Source organism: Tachypleus tridentatus, chromosome 6, assembly GCF_004210375.1.
Source record: "Tachypleus tridentatus isolate NWPU-2018 chromosome 6, ASM421037v1, whole genome shotgun sequence".
NCBI lineage: Eukaryota > Metazoa > Arthropoda > Merostomata > Xiphosura > Limulidae > Tachypleus > Tachypleus tridentatus.
The window spans coordinates 123,292,575-123,311,252 of record NC_134830.1 but is presented as its reverse complement, the minus strand read 5'-3'; the positions used below and the strand labels follow the sequence as shown (position 1 = coordinate 123,311,252).

General features: G+C 32.3%; 1 pseudogene across 1 annotated transcript; it reads left to right on the top strand.

Annotated features, from left to right (window-relative positions):
• The first annotated feature begins 10,255 nt into the window (after nucleotides 1–10,255).
• Nucleotides 10,256–18,487, top strand: LOC143253523 (cell adhesion molecule DSCAM-like; annotated as a pseudogene). Its single transcript, XR_013029683.1, has 15 exons — nucleotides 10,256–10,595; nucleotides 11,286–11,570; nucleotides 11,918–12,037; nucleotides 12,328–12,498; nucleotides 12,855–12,999; nucleotides 13,100–13,248; nucleotides 13,556–13,688; nucleotides 13,979–14,149; nucleotides 14,971–15,041; nucleotides 15,175–15,421; nucleotides 15,549–15,644; nucleotides 15,777–15,962; nucleotides 16,140–16,283; nucleotides 16,610–16,758; nucleotides 17,133–18,487. The product of XR_013029683.1 is annotated as a cell adhesion molecule DSCAM-like (transcript).
• Nucleotides 18,488–18,678: the final 191 nt, after the last annotated feature.

The following is an 18,678-nucleotide window of genomic DNA, read 5'->3' as shown; positions in this document are numbered from 1 at the left end:
CCACAGGTTACTCACCTCTAATCCGGAATCTCTCTTCAGTGAAGGTTTAATAGTGTTAATATAAAAGGATTCTTTTATTTTTCTTGTCTTCTAGTATTTGTCTGTATCAATGATTCTGCAACGCCCCCTACAATCCCGTACCCGTTTACACTCTCGTCCCTAAGACATATGTCCGGTAACAGTCACTTGCAAACTCTCTTTCGTAACCTAAATTCAGATAGTTTCATCGACACAGACAAATTCTGGAAGACAAGAAACGAAACGAACTTGGCAGGGGTTTAGTTTAGAGAGAGAAGTCTGTTGAATTCGCTTCCCAACAGGGGTGATCAGAAACGTTGTATTTCCTCTTCGTCCCTGTTCATGGAAGATTGTTTACTTTTACATTGGAGTTTTCCTGTATTTTTGATTTGACTTGATTAAAGTGATGAAGTAAGATGGAGCAGTATGAAAATGATGTGTGGGAAAGGAGAGCAAAACAAAGGTGGCACAAGGGAAGCAGGGCAGGCCGGAGCCCGTAGTCTGCACAGCCGACGAGACGAAACGAAACATCAGCTCAAACGGTACGATTTGGGGCCGGGCATAGATATTGCCCCAGCTCGAGACAGTATTTAGTGTTTCTTGAACGCGAGATATGGCCATTAGTGGGTTCATAGAGGTACTCCAGATAGCAATGTCGTCTGTGTGTTGTGAATTGTAAGTTAAGCTAGGGAAAGGTATATCACTAACAAAAATAATGTACAGGAGTGACGAGAGGACGGATCCTTGGGGCACTCCTGGAGTGATTTTGATAAAGTTTTGTTGACTCTTACTTGATCTGTTCTATCTCTTAAGAAGTTTGATATCCGTTTGATAATAGTTTGGTTTACTTTCAAATCAGTTAATTTATACTTAATGGCGTTATGTCAAACACTGTCAAATGATTTCTTAAGGTCTAAAAATACACCTATTGTTACCTGATTGTTATTTAAAGCTTTGTAAACTGATTCAGTAAGTCGTGTGAGGTGATCTATTGTCTGTTTTTCCTAGAAGATTTTCGAAATCCTGGTAGGATGTTATTTATTTCACAGAAATGAAGGAGGCAATGTGATATTAGTTTCTCCATCAAGACAACTTAACAGACTGATGGGACGGAAGTTATCAGGACTAGTCCTATTTGTTTGTTTATTGGGAATCGTGTTGATAATAGCTTTTTCCAAGTGTCAGGATAAATAACCTGTTGTTAGTGAGAGATTCATGATGTTTGTGAGGTGTTGTACTAGGAGACTGGAAGACAAGAAAAATCAAAGAATAATTTTAACACTATTAAACCTTCACTAAACAGAGATTCCGGATTAGAGGTGAGTAACCTGTGGCTGCCATTGGTTGAATCTAAGGAAATCTTTCCTCCAATAAGAAACAGTGATAATCCAACCAATCATAACACGTTCTTTACAATTCACCAGGACACTATAAAAGATCGGCAACACCTACACACACACACACAGGACAGGTAACACTTTCGGTGCCTGTCCTGTGAAAGTGGGTTTTCTCGGGGGACTCCCGTTTCCCCCACATCAGGCATTAGATCTTTAGATCCCAGCCAAGGCAACCCTGTTGCCCAGCCCTGATTCGGGTCGTTTTACGTTGATATCTGCTTGTCGGGCTCCGGCCTGGCTCACTTCTCCGGTGCCATCTTTGTCTCTTCCCCCTTTCTCACCCCTCATTTTTATAATGCCCCACCGCACTTCATCACCTTAAACAAATAAACGTTAAATATAGGCAAATTTCAAGCACAGTTAATAATTTTTCATGTGAGGGGACCAAGAGGAACCACAACGTTCCTGTCCACCCCTGTTGGGGAGAGAACTCTTGAGACTTCTCTCTCTAAACTAAATCCCTACTAAGTTCGTTTGCGTTTGCATACACACACTGACTTGCAGACTAAAGGTAGAATACTTTTGGAACGTTGTTCTCTACACTTGTGTCTCCTCAACAGGGAGTTGCCGTCCATTCTACAATGTTTCATCATAGAAATAAAGTAATTCAGATAGTTTCAGTGAATTATCTAGATAACAAACTAAAGAACGTAATTCAGAGAGTTTCAATGAATTATCTAGATAACAAAATAAAACAGAGTAATTCAGATATGTATCTCAGAACGACTGGTATGAGTATTAAAACTTTTGTTGATATGGAGAGAACAACGTTTGAAGTGACCACTGTCTGTCACATGTCTTAGGAAGGAGAGTTTCAACGAGAACGGTATTGTAGGGGGCGTTGCAGGTGGATGTTACGTTATTAATTTGTATTGGTACGAAGGTGTTCCTTTATATCAATTTAATTTGGGTATTAATTGTTGTATAAGTATGGCTTCTTTGATTTTTTGCGTTTGATTACATTTGTTTCCCAACTTAGTTTCTGGGTGTTTTCTATTGTTATGTTATGTTTATTTTGTTTGCAGTGTTCAAAAACATGTGAAGGTACTTTTTGTATTTTTTTAATCTGATTTTCATTTTTCTACTTGTTTCTCTAATATAGAAGTCGTAGCAGTTGTTGCATTGTATTTTATTAATTATGTTGGTGTTGTATTTGTCAGTGTAATTTTTACATAGTATGGACTTTAGTTTTTACCTGGTTTATAATAAATCTGGTGTTTACTAGAATGTTGTGTTTTGTTATAAGTTTTTTCTAAATGTTGGTTATTTTTTCGTTGACGTCGGGAACATATGGTATGCAATAGTATAAGGTTTTGTAGTTTGTTGTATCTTGGGATTTATTGTTGTTTGTTTGTTGTTGGTCTAGGTGTGTGCGCATAATTTTTTCCACGGTTTTTTGAGGAAATTTGTTGATGTTGGTGAAGTATTGTTTTATTTTGTTGATTTCATCGTTAATTTTATCAGGTGAACATAGTTTTGTAGCTGTGTTTATTTAGTTTCGTAATATGTAACATCAGTCAGCTTCTTTTTCAAAGAACTTTAAATATATTCTTAATCAACTGAATCATAAAGCCTTAATGGCAAGTTTTGATATAATCTCCCTCTTCACAGAGGTCCTCACAACTGAAGTCTGCAAAATGGCCTTAGAACTTTATATCCAAAACCCCAATCCATTGATACACATCCACAGTAACCAAGTAGCAACCCTTATAGAATTCATTACAACCAAAACTAACTTGGTGTTCAATAACCAAAAGCACTTACAAATAAACGGCCTAAGTATGGGGGAATCCCGTGTCACCAATTCTAGCCAACATTTTCATGACACAAATTGAATCTCAAGCGATCAATTCCACTTTACGCCCACCACTATACTGGCACAGGTATGTTGATGATACAATTGCTGGATTCATATCTACAGAACGCACATTTAGTTTTTCAATCACGTTAATTTGATACACATTAAGTTCACCTGTGAACAGGAAAAACTAACCAAATAGCATTTCTTAACCTCAAAATCACTAGAACTGATACACAATTCAAAACAGAAATCCACAGTAAAATCACCCATACTGGACTATACATCACCTGGGACTCAGCAAATGAAACAAAACGAAAACTCAACATATTAAGAAACCAAATAAACACAGCCACAAACTATGCTGACCCGATAAAAGTAACACAATAAAAACACTTCATCATCATCAAACAATATCCTTAAAAAACCGTGGAAAAAATTATATGCACACACACCTATACCAACAACAAACAAACAAACAACAATAAATCCCAAGATACAACAAGCTACAAAACCTTATACTGCTGCATACCATATGTTCCCGACATCAGCGAAAAGATAACCAACATTTGGAAAAACTTATAACAAAACACAACATTTCAGTAAACACCAAATTTATTATAAACCAGGTAGAAAACTAAAGTCCATACCATGTAAAAACTATATTGACAAACACAATACGAACATAATTTCTGAAATACAATGCAACAACTGCCACGACTTCTATATTGAAGAAACAAGCAGAAAAATGAAAATCAGATTAAAAAAATACAAAAGGTACCTTGACATATTTTTGAACACTGCAAATCAAATAAACACAACATAACCATAGAAAACACCCAGAAACTAAGTTGGGAAACAAATGTAATCAAACGCAAAATCAAAGAAGCCATACTTATACAACAACTAATACCAAAATTAAACTGATATAAAGGAACACCTTTGTACCTATACTAATTATAAACGTAACATCCACCTGCAACGCCCCCTACAATCCGTACTCGTTTATACTCTCCTTTCTAAGATATGTGTCCGGCAGTGGTCACTTACAAACTCTTTCTTTCTTAACCTAAATATGATCTAGGAAGGTCGAAACGTTGTTCTCGGCTTATCAATAAAAGTGTTAATACTTATACCAGTTGTTCTGAGATACATTTTTATTTCAAGTGGGTTTCTCGTCATCAAGAAGTAATTTAGATAGTTTCAGTAAATAATCCAGATAACAAACTAAAGAATGTAATTTAGATAGTTTCAGTGAATTATATAGCTAATAAAGCAAAGAAAGAGTAATTTGGATAGTTTCAGTGAATTATTTGGATAATAAACTAAAGAAAGAGTAATTTGGATAGTTTCAGTGAATTATCTGGATAATAAACTAAAGAAAGAGTAATTTGGATAGTTTCACTGAATTATCTGGATAATAAACTGAAGAAAGAGTAATTCAGATAGTTCCTGTGAATTATCATGGTAATAAACTAAAGATGGTTTCTATGAATTATCTAGGTGATGTACATTACACAACCGTCTGGTAATCTAGGTTGTTTTTCTATATGCTACAGTTAATGAATTATTTAAGGTACTACTGTACATGGCAATTATGTGGTTATTCAGGTAACGTCTGTACATTTTTACGAAATAAAAAAAATGTTCAGCTTATTATAAATTCAGTTTCTTCCTGAACAGCGCCACCTTTTTGAAAAACAAACAAAACCAGAGGACTCGCTCGAGGTTGTTTTGGGCGCACAAATAGTGATTGGTTGTTTAGGAGAATATCGTAACAATTTTTGTAACAATAGCTTCTGTTATAGGTTTACAATGAACACGAATTACAGTCAATAATTATATTTTATACTGAATATTCAATAAAAATAAATAACGAAATTCATCACCACGTATTCTGAGAATATTATACAAACATGGGACCACTGTAGTGGGTAAAATACAACTCTAAATATACACTTTACTACTCTATGAAGCTTAAACTCCATGTTCAAGATTACTGACAAGAGGAACTTTTCTCCGATACCGCTATAACTGAGTGAGCAATCGAATCATGGATTGGAATTCATATTTATATTTATTTTCTGTTATAAATCTAAATTAATAATTTAATTCCTTGACTCCTGTCTCCAGGAGCTACAAGATGAAAGTGTTAGACAACGGAACACTGTTGATTAACGACGTTAAGGATACAGATTCAGGAACGTAGCTGTGTCAGGCTGAAAATAGAATGGGAGAAAAGTTAGAGAAAGCTGTCCGTCCGTCTGTTTGTCCACGGTAACACTTTCTATTCGTGTGTTGATTTTTTGTTTGTCATCAGTGATAACACACACGGTCATCTGTGAAGCTACTCCAGGGCTATTAACGGAAGGTGTTCTTAAATGAGAAGTGATAAGCCAGAGGGCAAGTAACTTGCCAATATTACCATACAAATAGTAGGATTTACCATCATATTATAAACCCTTATCGGGGAACATTTAGTGGTGACAAGATTCGATCCCGTGACTCAGGGATTATGAGGCTAGTGCCCTAATCATCAGTGTTTAAAGTATTATAAAATTTCTCCATATATAAAACACGTAACAGTAACTCATGTCGTCTCGTCTACGTTTGTGATTGTGATTAAAGAATAGTCATCATTGGAATAACTAATTATTGCAATATCCACGTTCACATGTCGAATCTGCGATACTGTGTTTCTATATTAATAGTGCCTCCATCTGTCGACAAATGCAGTAGTTAAATGGCTAAAACAATCATGTCTGAAACCTTTGTTGGACAGAGAAAATTGTCTAACACATATTGTTGCTTTCAAAAATATCAAAGAATTTAATAATTTGTTGATGTTAATTACATATAAAATTATATTCAAATATGCTTTTCTGAATTCATACAATAACAAATAGTGTGAAATAAATGTTTGCCAATACGTTATTATGTTTATATCAAGTTATATCTAAACACAAATTTAATAATAATTAAAATTATAGTAATAAATACTGTGAAATAAATTATGTAAGAAAGAAGTCTTATTCCAAAAACTATTTATTAAACATACATCCGAACACACGGATACTTATTAAAAAGATATACTTGAACACAGGGACGCCTATGTAAAAATATAACTGAAAACAGGGACACTCGTAAAAATATATCTAAACATGGGGACACTTGTGTATATAAATTAGTAAGCATCGCCCTAAACTTGATTTAATAAACATAGGAATAATTTGAAGGCATTATAATGAGAATGTTATCAATATTATAATTACAAGTTATAATATTTGTATCCAGTAAACTACAAGCTATAATATCTGTATCCAGTAAACTACAAGCTATAATATCTGTATCCAGTAAACTAGAAATGATTATTATATCTGTATTTAGTAAACTAGAAGTTATATTTGTATCCAGTAAACTAGAAATTATAATATCTGTATTCAGTAAACTAGAAGTTATAATATCTGTATCCAGTGAGCTAGAAATTATAATATCTGTATTCAGTAAATAAAAGTTATAATATTTATATCCAGTAAACTACAAGTTATAATATTTGTATTCCATAAACTACAAGCTATAATATCTGTATTCCATAAAGTATAAGTTATAATATTTGTATTCGGTAAACTAGAAGTTATATCTGTATCCAGTAAACTAGAAATTATAATATCTGTATTCAGTAAACTAGAAGTTATAATATCTGTATCCAGTGAGATAGAAATTATAATATCTGTATTCAGTAAATAAAAGTTATAATATTTATATCCAGTAAACTACAAGTTATAATATTTGTATTCCATAAACTACAAGTTATAATATCTGTATTCAGTAAACTATAAGTTATAATATTTGTATTCGTTAAACTAGAAGTTATATCTGTATCTAGTAAACTAGAAATTATAATATCTGTATTCAGTAAACTAGAAGTTGTAATATCTGTATTCAGTAAACTATAAGTTATAATATCTGTATCCAGTAACCCTAAAAGTTAGGTTAAAATAACCGTGGTATTTAAGCTCACTCATAAAGAAAGTTGCGTAAGAGAGCAATCTGCTTAATGTTATCCGTAAGGTCATACGTTGATTTGTAGAGCGTCATCTTCTGGGAACTTGAAGAATTTCTTATAGCTTTACCGTATTTTATTCAAAATATTTTGATAAAGATGATTTTTAAAATTAAAAACTGAAAAACTAAACTAGTTGTTCAACTTCATTTACCATATCTAAACAAAATCCATAAAATCCTGCTATTTAACCCGCTGCTAAATATTTTAAACATGAATATAAAAAACAAACAACCTTATGGTGTATTTTAATGGTCTCAGTTCATGTATTTAAATATTATTGTTCCATCACAGATTTTGAATGTTACGTAGAACTGAAACTTAATTTTTTAATTTATAGTCAATTAACGGAAACAATATGAAACTGAAGTTGTGTGACGTTATTACCAGGTTCATTGACGTCACAGTAAAATAAAAATAAAATAAATGATTTTCAGTATGAATTTTCAGTGTGACAAACATGTTTATTACAGTTTTCATGTTTGTTATTTTCATTGGTAAATATGTATATGACTATAAGTAATTTGTTATTATTACTTTTAAACTTGAATGTTACATACATATTAAATATTCATATTTTTATGATGTGGAAATCATAATGAACAATATCTGTGTCCAGAAAGCTACAAGTTACAATATCTATATCCAGTAAACTAGAAATCATTGTATCTGTATTCGGTAAATTAGAAGTTAGAATATCTGTATCCAGTAAACTACAAGCTATAATATTTGTATCCAGTGAACTAGAAATTATTATTATATCTGTATTTAGTAAACTAGAAGTTATAATATCTGTATTCAGTAAACTAGAAGTTATATTTGTATCCAGTAAACTTGAAATTATAATATCTGTATTCAGTAAACTAAAAGTTATATTTGTATCCAGTAAACTTGAAATTATAATATCTGTATTCAGTAAACTAGAAGTTACAGTGAGCTAGAAATTATAATATCTGTATTCAGTAAATAAAAGTTATAATTTTTATATCCAGTAAACTATAAGTTATAATATTTGTATTCCATGAACTACAAGCTATAATATCTGTAATCCATAAAGTATAAGTTATAATATTTGTATTCGGTAAACTAGAAGTTATATCTGTATCCTGTAAACTAGAAATTATAATATCTGTATTCAGTAAACTAGAAGTTATAATATCTGTATCCGGTAAACTAGAAATTATAATATCTGTATTCAGTAAATAAAAGTTATAGTATTTATATCCAGTAAACTACAAGTTATAATATTTGTATTCCATAAACTACAAGCTATAATATCTGTATTCCATAAAGTATAAGTTATAATATCTGTCTTCGTTAAACTATTTACAGTATCTGTATTCAGTGAACTTTATACAATATCTGTATTCAGAGAACTACAAGCTACAATATTTGAACTCAGTAAACTATATACAATATCTTTGTTAAGGTAAATGTGGTTTGAATATTATACTGTTTTAAAATTAATGTTACAAAATTCAAATTAATTCATTATTTGAATTTTTATTCGTGAATTCACAATGAAGTTTTAGAAAATTTTGAAAAAATAATTAGTGATAAAACTATTTTGTTTATGAACAGTATTGTTAAAAATCCACGTTTTGATTTCAATAATTTCGACAATGTATAAAACTAATATAAAGAAACAGTTGTTTGAAATCACTAGGTTTTCGTTATACCCACAAAACAAATAAACTCTATTCACAGACTGATCTTAAACCTATTAAACGTAGAATATTATTAGTGACTGATTTGCTAAGCCTATAAAACATAGACTCTTGATCACTGACTGATTTGTTAAAACTATAAAACACAGAACCTGATCACAGGCTTCGTTATTAAATCTAGAATACCTAATTGTAACAAAAATATCTCAGGATAATTTAGGTATAAGTGTGTCGAGATTATTTATTTCGTATTGTAAGAAATATTGTCAAGTACAAAACAACAACAAACTATTTTATTATTTCTTCCTGATTAGCGTAGTATTTTTTTATTATTTTAACAATAAATTGAATGTTACAAATCATTTTCCTTTTGGTTTAAAGGCGTCTATTTGCCGCTGTGTGGTGTTGTAGTAAAAAGAGAGATCGCGCGAATTCAAAATTCTCATGGAATCAAAGTGTTTCAAGAATCCCACATTCAAATGTGTCTAACTTTTGGTATATGTACAAGAATGTTCTAGTTGAGGCATCACATCTGTCTAAAGTTTATTTTGAATAATACTTTCTTTTCTACGTAATAATATATTTTCATTAAAATGAAAAGTGTGTTTATTCTTGTAACCGGTAATTCTTGTAATTGGAAAAACGTGTTTATTCTTGGTAATTTTATCAGAAAGATAAAAATATAAACTTACGTTTTCATTAAAAATAAAAATCATTTTGAATAATAGTTTATTTTCTATGTAATAATATATTTTCATTAAAAGGGCCCGGCATGGCCAAGCGTGTTAAGGCGTGCGACTCGTAATCTGAGGAGCGCGGATTCGCATCCCTGTCGCACCAAACATGCTCACCCTTTCAGCTGTGGGGGCGTTATAATGTTGCGGTCACTCCCACTATTCATTGGTAAAAGAGTAGCCCAAAAGTTGGCGGTGGGTGGTGATGACTACCTTCCCTCTAGTCTTACACTGCTAAATTAGGAACAGCTAGCACAGATACCCTCGAGTAGCTTTGTGCGAAATTCAAACACAAACAAACAATTTTCATTAAAAATAACACGAATGTTTCAATATTTTTTTAAACTTAAAACTTATTCTCATTCCTGATTTATCTTAACTTTTAAACATTTTTATACAATTCAGCTGTATTTCTAATAACTATTTGTATGTTCATTCTTTCTTGTCTATGGCTACTGCAAAGTGCCAGGTAATACTTAAATAACTGTTTATTTATATAAAACAAAATACAACTTAATTTTTCGAAATTAATGATGTAATGTCTCAGTTCTACTAAAGTAATTCCGTAAGGTGGCGTTGTTTTATTGTGTTTAGTTAGAGACATGTTATCACAGTATAAATTCTATAAACAATAATTTCTTGATGAAAGTAATGTAGGTAGTGTCGATTTAGAATGTCTGTCATATTTATTGTATCCATAAGAAGTTCCTAACAAGAATTAAATGAGTTAAGGAAGCAGAGAGAGAACGGTACAGCTTAGACTGAACTAAGATCTACGGTAATAGTGACGCTTAACACTGGTATCTTCCTGCAACAAAGACTGTGGCCTCACGGGAATGTGGGTGAGTGAGGAAATGGCGGGAAGTTGGAACGCACTAATTGTGTTCTTTTTGTTTCTTACACCAGCATTGGCAGTTGGTAAGTAATCATATAATATTTGTTATTAACAGAAAAATGTAAAATAACTTAATGACTTGACTTTTCTTTACATTACAAACTAATGATGACTAATTATAAAGTGATGGACGTTATCTACGCAGTTCTACACGACGGAAAACTGCAATCAAGAGTTGTAAGACATGTAATACACAGATAAAAATCGTGCATGTAACAATAAAGGACACATGTCGGAAAAGTGTGTTTATTTTTGGTAATTTTATCAGAAAGATAAAACATGTTTTCTAGATCACTTTTAACATCTCATAAATATGTCAGAATTTCTACATCAATATGTTACCACAAGTTCTACGTCAGTTAAGAAGTGTAATTAATCTGTTAGCACAAGTTTGTACATCAGATATCACGTGTATCAATCTGTTACTATCATTTCCATTTCTGATATCACGTGGTATCAGTCTGTTACTATACGTTCTGTATTTGTTATCACGTGTTTAAAATATATTACCATGATTTCGGCATCATTTATCACTTGTTATCAATCTGTTAAAATTTCTACATCAGTTATTAATCTATTACCACAACTTCTATATCAGTTATCAGTATGTTACCATTTCTACATCAGTTACCACGTGCTATGAATATGTTTCCAAACGTTTCAAACTACTTATCATGTCTGATAAGTTTCTTATCACAACCTTTCTTCCACAGAGCTACCAAGTTTACAACCATACGAATTTTCTAGTAACATTGAGCTGGGTTCGAGGATACAAATCGTGTGTGATCTCAAGAAAGGAGATTTACCAGTTACTTTCACCTGGAAGAAAGATGGAAAACCTCTATCAACCAACGAACGAGTCACTGTCTCAAGTTTAGACGCTTTTTCAAGCAATTTAAGAATCCAAAAAATCCAATCTGAAGATGTAGCCAACTACACCTGTACAGCCACTAATTCAGCAGGATCTGATAATTTTACAGCAGCTCTGATCGTTAGAGGTAGGATTATCTAAGTATCTTGTAATTAAACACGATCTGACAGTTTACAGGTACTCTGATAGTTAGAGGTAATGTTATCTAATGTTAACATACTGTAATTAAAGAATATCTGACAGTATTACAGGTACTCTGATCATTGAAGTTAACGTTTTTTTATGCAACTTAGGCTAACTCAGAGAGCAATTATCTCGTTATTTAACATAGTAATGTACACTACACAATTAACTAGTTATTTAGGGTACTACTGTATATGATAACTATGTGGTTATTTAGGTCATTACTGAACATTTTCATGAAATGAAAAACATTTGTGCAAATTATCATAAATTGGGATTCCTTCTGAACAGCGCCACCTTTCTGGAAACAACAACCAGAGAACTTGGTCCAAGCTGTCTTGGGAACACGAACGTTGATTGCTTGTTCTGTCGGAGGATATCCTGCTCCTAGAATCACCTGGGAAATAAAGGGTTAATTACTACAAAATTGTGTTCTTATATTTAAGTTTACATTGTACATTCCTTACAGAATAAATAATTACTAAAATGTAAATACCTGTAAATAATAAACAACATAATACTAATGTGTCTATTGTCCTGAAATGTAAAACGAATATTTTAACTTCCTTAGTGCGAGTGTTCCATTAACCCATTCTTCCATCTTCTAATAATCGTTCCTGCTATAATTTTAAAATCATAGTTCAGAAAATGTTATCTAGGTGGCTTTAGAGAATAACTTACATTAATTCAAAATTCTTCAGGTCATTCAAGCTCCATGACTCCTGTCACCAGGAGCTACAAGATGAAAGTGTTGGACAACGGAACATTGTTGATTAACGACGTTAAGGAGACAGATTCAGGAACGTACCTCTGTTTGGCTGAAAATGGAGTGGGAGAAAAGCTGGAGAAAGCTGTCCGTCTGTCTGTCCATGGTAACGTTTCTTATTGTATAGTAACTCTCCGAGTATTCAAAGATTATTAAGTCTGATGTTCAATTAACTTTTGAGTCTGTCGTTACTTGATATCAATAACGATTTTATTTAAATAATTAAAAATAAATTTAAACTTTGAAATATATGAAAAAAAATAACTCTAGATCTTTATATCGAATCGAACTTTTATATTATTAATGTTTTTAACAGAATATCGTTCATTACTAATAGAATAAAGAGTATCTCTTGTAGGGATGAGCATTTACGTGACTAAACTCTGTTTTTTAGTTTATTGAAAGTTATGAATGTTTTATTATGAAAGTTCTAATTGCATTGTTATGTTGGTATCTCGATAGTGCCTCCATCTATTGAGAACTATAGTGAAGTTGTAACTGTGCAGAGAGGATATACGAAGAGTGTAAGATGTATTGTAAGGGGAGAGCGACCTCTACTGGTCAGATGGTTAAAGAACAATCACGAATTAGAACCATGGTCGAACCGGTAAGATTATTCAGTTTTTATTGTTTGACGTAAATATCGATATAATTTAATAATATAATGAAAAAGCTTAATGAACTTAACGTTTTCTGTACCACCACAGTCACGAAACTTACAGTAAAGAAACTCCAGTTGGGACTAACTCTACTCTCGTCATCAGAAATATTCAAACTCGAGATGCTGCTCTCTATACGTGTTCTGTAGAGAACTCGTACGGAAACGACAGCTGGAATATTAAGATGATTGTGAATGGTAAGCCTTGTTTTGTGTCAGTTAATGTAGTATAAAAATATAAAACATTCAAAAATGAATGTTTAATTTTTAAAACATAAACCTTATGACGTTTTTCAGTATTCTAAAATATATATTACAAATAATACTTTAAATGTGTATGTCAGCCATTCATACAAGTATTGTAACTTGTATATAACCTTCACTGGTACCAATACAGACCTTCTTAATAGGTACCTAACCCGAACTGATATGTGTAAAATTTAACATAAAAGAGCGTATGTTTTCTAAGATATGAAATAACAAAAAGCACTTTATTTACTATCAGAACCGCCTCAGAGTCCTTCGAATATTGTTGTTGGAGACGTTCTTAGCAGGGAACGCTAAAGTCAGTTGTTGGAGTCATCACCAACAATGTCAGTTGGTTACACAGTTCATTGTTCGCTTCTGGGAATCATCAAGTACGTTTTTATTATATCTAAACACAGATTTAACAACAACTAAAATTACAATGATAAATACTGCAAAGTAATTTTGTTTAAAAATAATTTGTAAAGATGTATGTTTTATTATAAACGATGTTTATATAACATTAAGAAAAGTACACCAATATCAAGATATATAATTTAAGCTGTCAAAGTATTTAAAATGTATTTAAAAATTAAATAAGAAAAGGGGTTAAGTAAGGACTTTAAACCATCACGAAATATTCATGATAAATTGTCCAATAATCTAAACTTTATTTTTTTAGGATATTTCGGAGTGAAAAAACTAAAAGAACAAGTTTTATATTTTGGTGAAACGAGCCTGTTGCTTCGAAATCTTCATCCTGGTACAGAATACACTGTAGAGATTCAGGCAGAGAACAGTGTAGGACTCAGTGAACCTTCTGACCCTGTTACTTTTACTACACAGGAGGAAGGTGGGTGTCATATCTTCATCTTGTTACAGAATACACTGTAGAGACTGAGGCAGAGAACCGTGTAGGAGTCATCTAAATATGTTTTAATTTCTAAGGTTGGAATGTACCCAGGTGCTATTGCAGAGTTGAGTCTTTTGTTTAGTAGATGTATCTCGTCTGTGTTTAATTGTCGGTCGGATCTGCTGGACCATCAACTGGCATGCTGCATTGAACCAGAGATTTACGGACTTATACAACAAAACATAAACCAAATCAACACTAGAACTAGAACTAGAGGACAGGGACAAAAAGATCCGCCACAACAAAAAACTAGAAAAACTAAGATGCAAACAACAGAAAAGACACCAACACGACAAACCGTTGACTAACCTCATAATTAACAGATCCGATCGACAATTAAACACAGACGAGATACATCTACTTAACAAAGGACTCAACTTCGCAAAAGCACTTACGTACATTCCAAGTATAGGAGTCAGTGAACCTTCTGACTTTGTTAGGTGTACAACACAGGAGGAAGGAAGATTTCTTATCTTCATTCTGGTACAGAATACACTGTAGAGATTGAGGCAGAGAACAGTATGGGACTTAGTGAACCTTCTGACCCTGTTATGGGTAAAATGAAAACTTCGAGTGTTTCTTCAGATAAATATGATTTTTAAAGATATATAAATAGATTTTCTGTATCTTTCAAATTTATCAATATTATCGCTAAATGAATGAAAAGCAATAATTACTGAGTACACGAAATATGTTTAGTGGTTCCAAGTAAGGACTTATTTGTTTATTTAGGAATTGTGATGGTGTAAACTATTTTACAGAGCCACGAGCGTCCCCTCTGGATGTTAATATTTTGGCTCTGGATTCAGGAACACTGTTAGTAAGTTGGAAGGTAAGTGTTGTGACTTTGAAGTAACATTGTTAGTAAGTTGGAAGGTAAGTGTTGTGACTTAGAACTAACACTGTTAGCAAATTAGAAGGTAAGTGTTGTGACTTCGAACTGACATTATTAACAAATTGTTTAGAGTCCACCAAGAGACCAGTGGAACGGAGTTTTGAAAGGTTACTACGTCAGCTACAAGGTCAAGGACTCTTCAAGTAGATTCTCTTACGAGACTGTGACGACAGATGACGTCACAGACAAAGATGAAGAAGAAGTAACAATTCGAGGTTTGAACGTAGGAACAGAATACGTGGTGACTGTAAAAGCTTTTAATAGTGCAGGAACCGGACCTTCGTCAGAGGAAGTGACGTGTGCCACACTCCGGGGAGGTTTGTATGATGTAGATAAGTTGTTTCTGTTTAAAACTTGTACATAAAAATCAAAGAATTATTTTGTCTTTATATGAATTATTTGTTACAAACTGACAGCTGATAAACAAATATGGTTCTCGTTCAGATCCACCATCAGCTCCTAACGTAAGACTAATCGGTGTGGACACTGACTCATTGACCCTGGACTGGAGAAACCCACCCGAAGAAGGACCTGTTTTACGTAAGTCAGTTTTCAAACATCTGATAAGTTATGTATGTTTTTACCTTGTATAAACTTAATAACTGTTAGTCTAAGATCCACTCATCATGCTGTGTTAAATCTGGTTAATTTAGTCCAGTTTTACTGTTTTAGAGTACGTACTGGAGGTTAAAAAAGATGGGATGACGAAACACCAGCGCCACCTACCGGGATCTATCAGTAACTATAAAGTAACCCACCTACAAACAGGATCTCGATATGAACTTAGACTGGCAGCTTACAACAAGTTTGGAAGAGGAAGTGCGTCGACTCCTGTTGTAGCTTTTACTGAAGTACTTGGTAAGTTCAAAGGTTTAAACCAGCAGATATACGGGTATGGACACAAGATAGGTTTAAACTGTTTGGTGTCGGATAGTGAATAGTTTTATATAATGAAGTTTTGAATCATTTTAGTAAAATTTAATTAGCTTTATTTATCCGAGTAAATTGAAATCAACAACAGTTTCCTGCTTACAGGAGTAAAGTCAGTTCAAGAAACAGAAGATGGACCTTTCTATATCCGGTTATATTTCATAATTCCTGTTGCGGTTTCCCTTACTGTTATTGTTTGTGCTGTGGTAGTTGCTTGGGCTTGTCTGAAGAAGGAACACATAGTGGAAAGTAAGTAAATCAGTCGTTACGTTATCTTATGTTGTCGTAATGGTCGTTCTTCTACCACTTCATGTTAGGTACGTAATTCTGGCCAGATTGACAAGTTTATAAGACACTTGTCATCTCTAGGTAAACTACTGAAGTATGGTCAGTTTATGATGAACTATAATGTTTAACTATTGTGGCATTTTGGTTTAAATGGACACAAAATGTATATATTTCTTTTAATCCTGCACACTTTAATAAAAGCTGTATTTTTCTCGTGTGAATAGTTGTGGAACGATTCTGATATTTTCAAACGTTTTGTATGAGATAATTGTTTCTTCTACGTACATAAAATCAACCAATATACGTCGCTTACGGGTACAGATCATCCTACGAACCTCCTCCAACCATGCAAGGAACGTTGAAGCCACGTGACAGTAGAGCCCTTGAAAATGGATATGACATTCCATGGGACGTTTCAGGATACAGAGGAAGTGGGGTAAGCTAACCGAGAAAGGTTTCTGTTATAAGTAGATTTTATATCGCATACCACATTGAGGGACAGTGTAATGTAACTCTCAGGGTTACTTTAATTGAATTATTAGTTTTATTGTGCAGAGAGATTTGAAACAGTAATTAGGCCTGGCTCGTGTAACATATTATAAACGATTTTTACAACTCGTCTCTTTGCTAAATCTCTATACATTTTTCTCTGCGATGAATTATTAATTTTTGTTCGAGCGAATTGAAATGCATATAGAAAGTTTCATATGAATAATACCAAATATTTAAACGGTTTGTAATAATGCTTTTAATAATTTATTTCTTTTATAGAATTGGAATATTCGGTGTAATATTTATTTTATCTTTCAGTCAAGTGACGGAAATTACACAAAACTCAAGCAGGTTAACCTTAACACGTAGAAGATACTCAGAAAACGTGAGTGACGTCACTTCCTTCAATATGGACCAATGACGTCACACTATATGAAAGTATTAAATTTAATTGTTAACACTGCATTTCTTACTCATGTTTATCGGTGTTGTTATGTTTGATGTGTTCATGTAAGTACGTGTTTACTCAATGTTTATTAACGAGTTGATAGTAACAGAAGATATGTAACTTATTAGTAGTAGTAGGTGTGGGTGTCACATCCAGATATTTGACATTTATTGGTTCATTTTGTTGAAATCATGATTAATAAGATATGTTGATTTAGTAAACCACGAGCTGTAATTATCTGTATTCTGTAAATTACAAGTTATAATATCTGTATCCAGTGAACTACAACTTCTACTATCTGTATTCTATAATGTCCATATTTGAATGATTTGAATAATATGATAATGGCAATGTTTAAACCATTTGTTAAAACAATAATGAGCATGTTTGAATGACTTATTAAAACAATAGCGTCCACACTTGAATGTTTTGTTAAAAGAGTAATGTCCGTGTTTTAATTATTCATAAAAACAATAATAGCCATCTTTGAATGATTTGTTAAAACAATAATTGCTGGGTTTAAATGATAATTTTAATCACTTGTGTTAAATTATCCTGCAGTTGTCACAAATGACCCCTCGATATATTCTCACAATTAGTTATATAATATTTCGTGTAAAAATAAACACATTAAATTTGTCACTGACCTTCATTTTTCTAAAATAAAAATATCCATAACATCGTTCAGTTTAAACGTATTTAAATTATAAAATGCAATGTTTATTTATTCTAGTGAATATACTACACAGGAATAAAGCAACGTCATGTTGTATTTTTAATGTTGTGTGTTCATAAATATTATTGTACTGTCACATATTTTTTATCTTATAAAAAAACTGACACTAAACGTTTTAATTTCGTATCTACATTCTTGTTTTTTATGATCTAATACGTATACACAAATTGTTTGTGAACGTAGAAAAAAAACCTAAAATCGGTAGAAACAAAAGAAATGTTTAAAATAACTTAGGTTTCTAATAAGTCTGTAAAGTGTAAATTTTTCTGGTAAACCAGACAAAATATAACAAGATACGAAACGAGAATTTAAATATAAGTTTGTTGAGTGCCGTAACTCATATCTGTTTATTATAGGATAGTGAATGTTTAACATTCTTCTTTCCTTTCATTGTTTACACTGATTAACAAAGAGAGAAAAATAAGTTAAAAATTCCAGTAAAGTTGTATTTTAGTATATTTCTCAAGACAATAAAATAGTTGTTTTTTTTATATATGAACATCTTAAGAATATCTGTATGGTGTTGTAGTCACGATTGAGTTTGCAGTTATTCAAAGTTGTATTTAGCCCTTAAACATAAATAAAATACCATCAATACAAAACTGAATAACTGCTGTATTGTACAATTTCTTCGTAGTATATCACCAAGTTTTATTCACAAATATACAAATCATAACAGA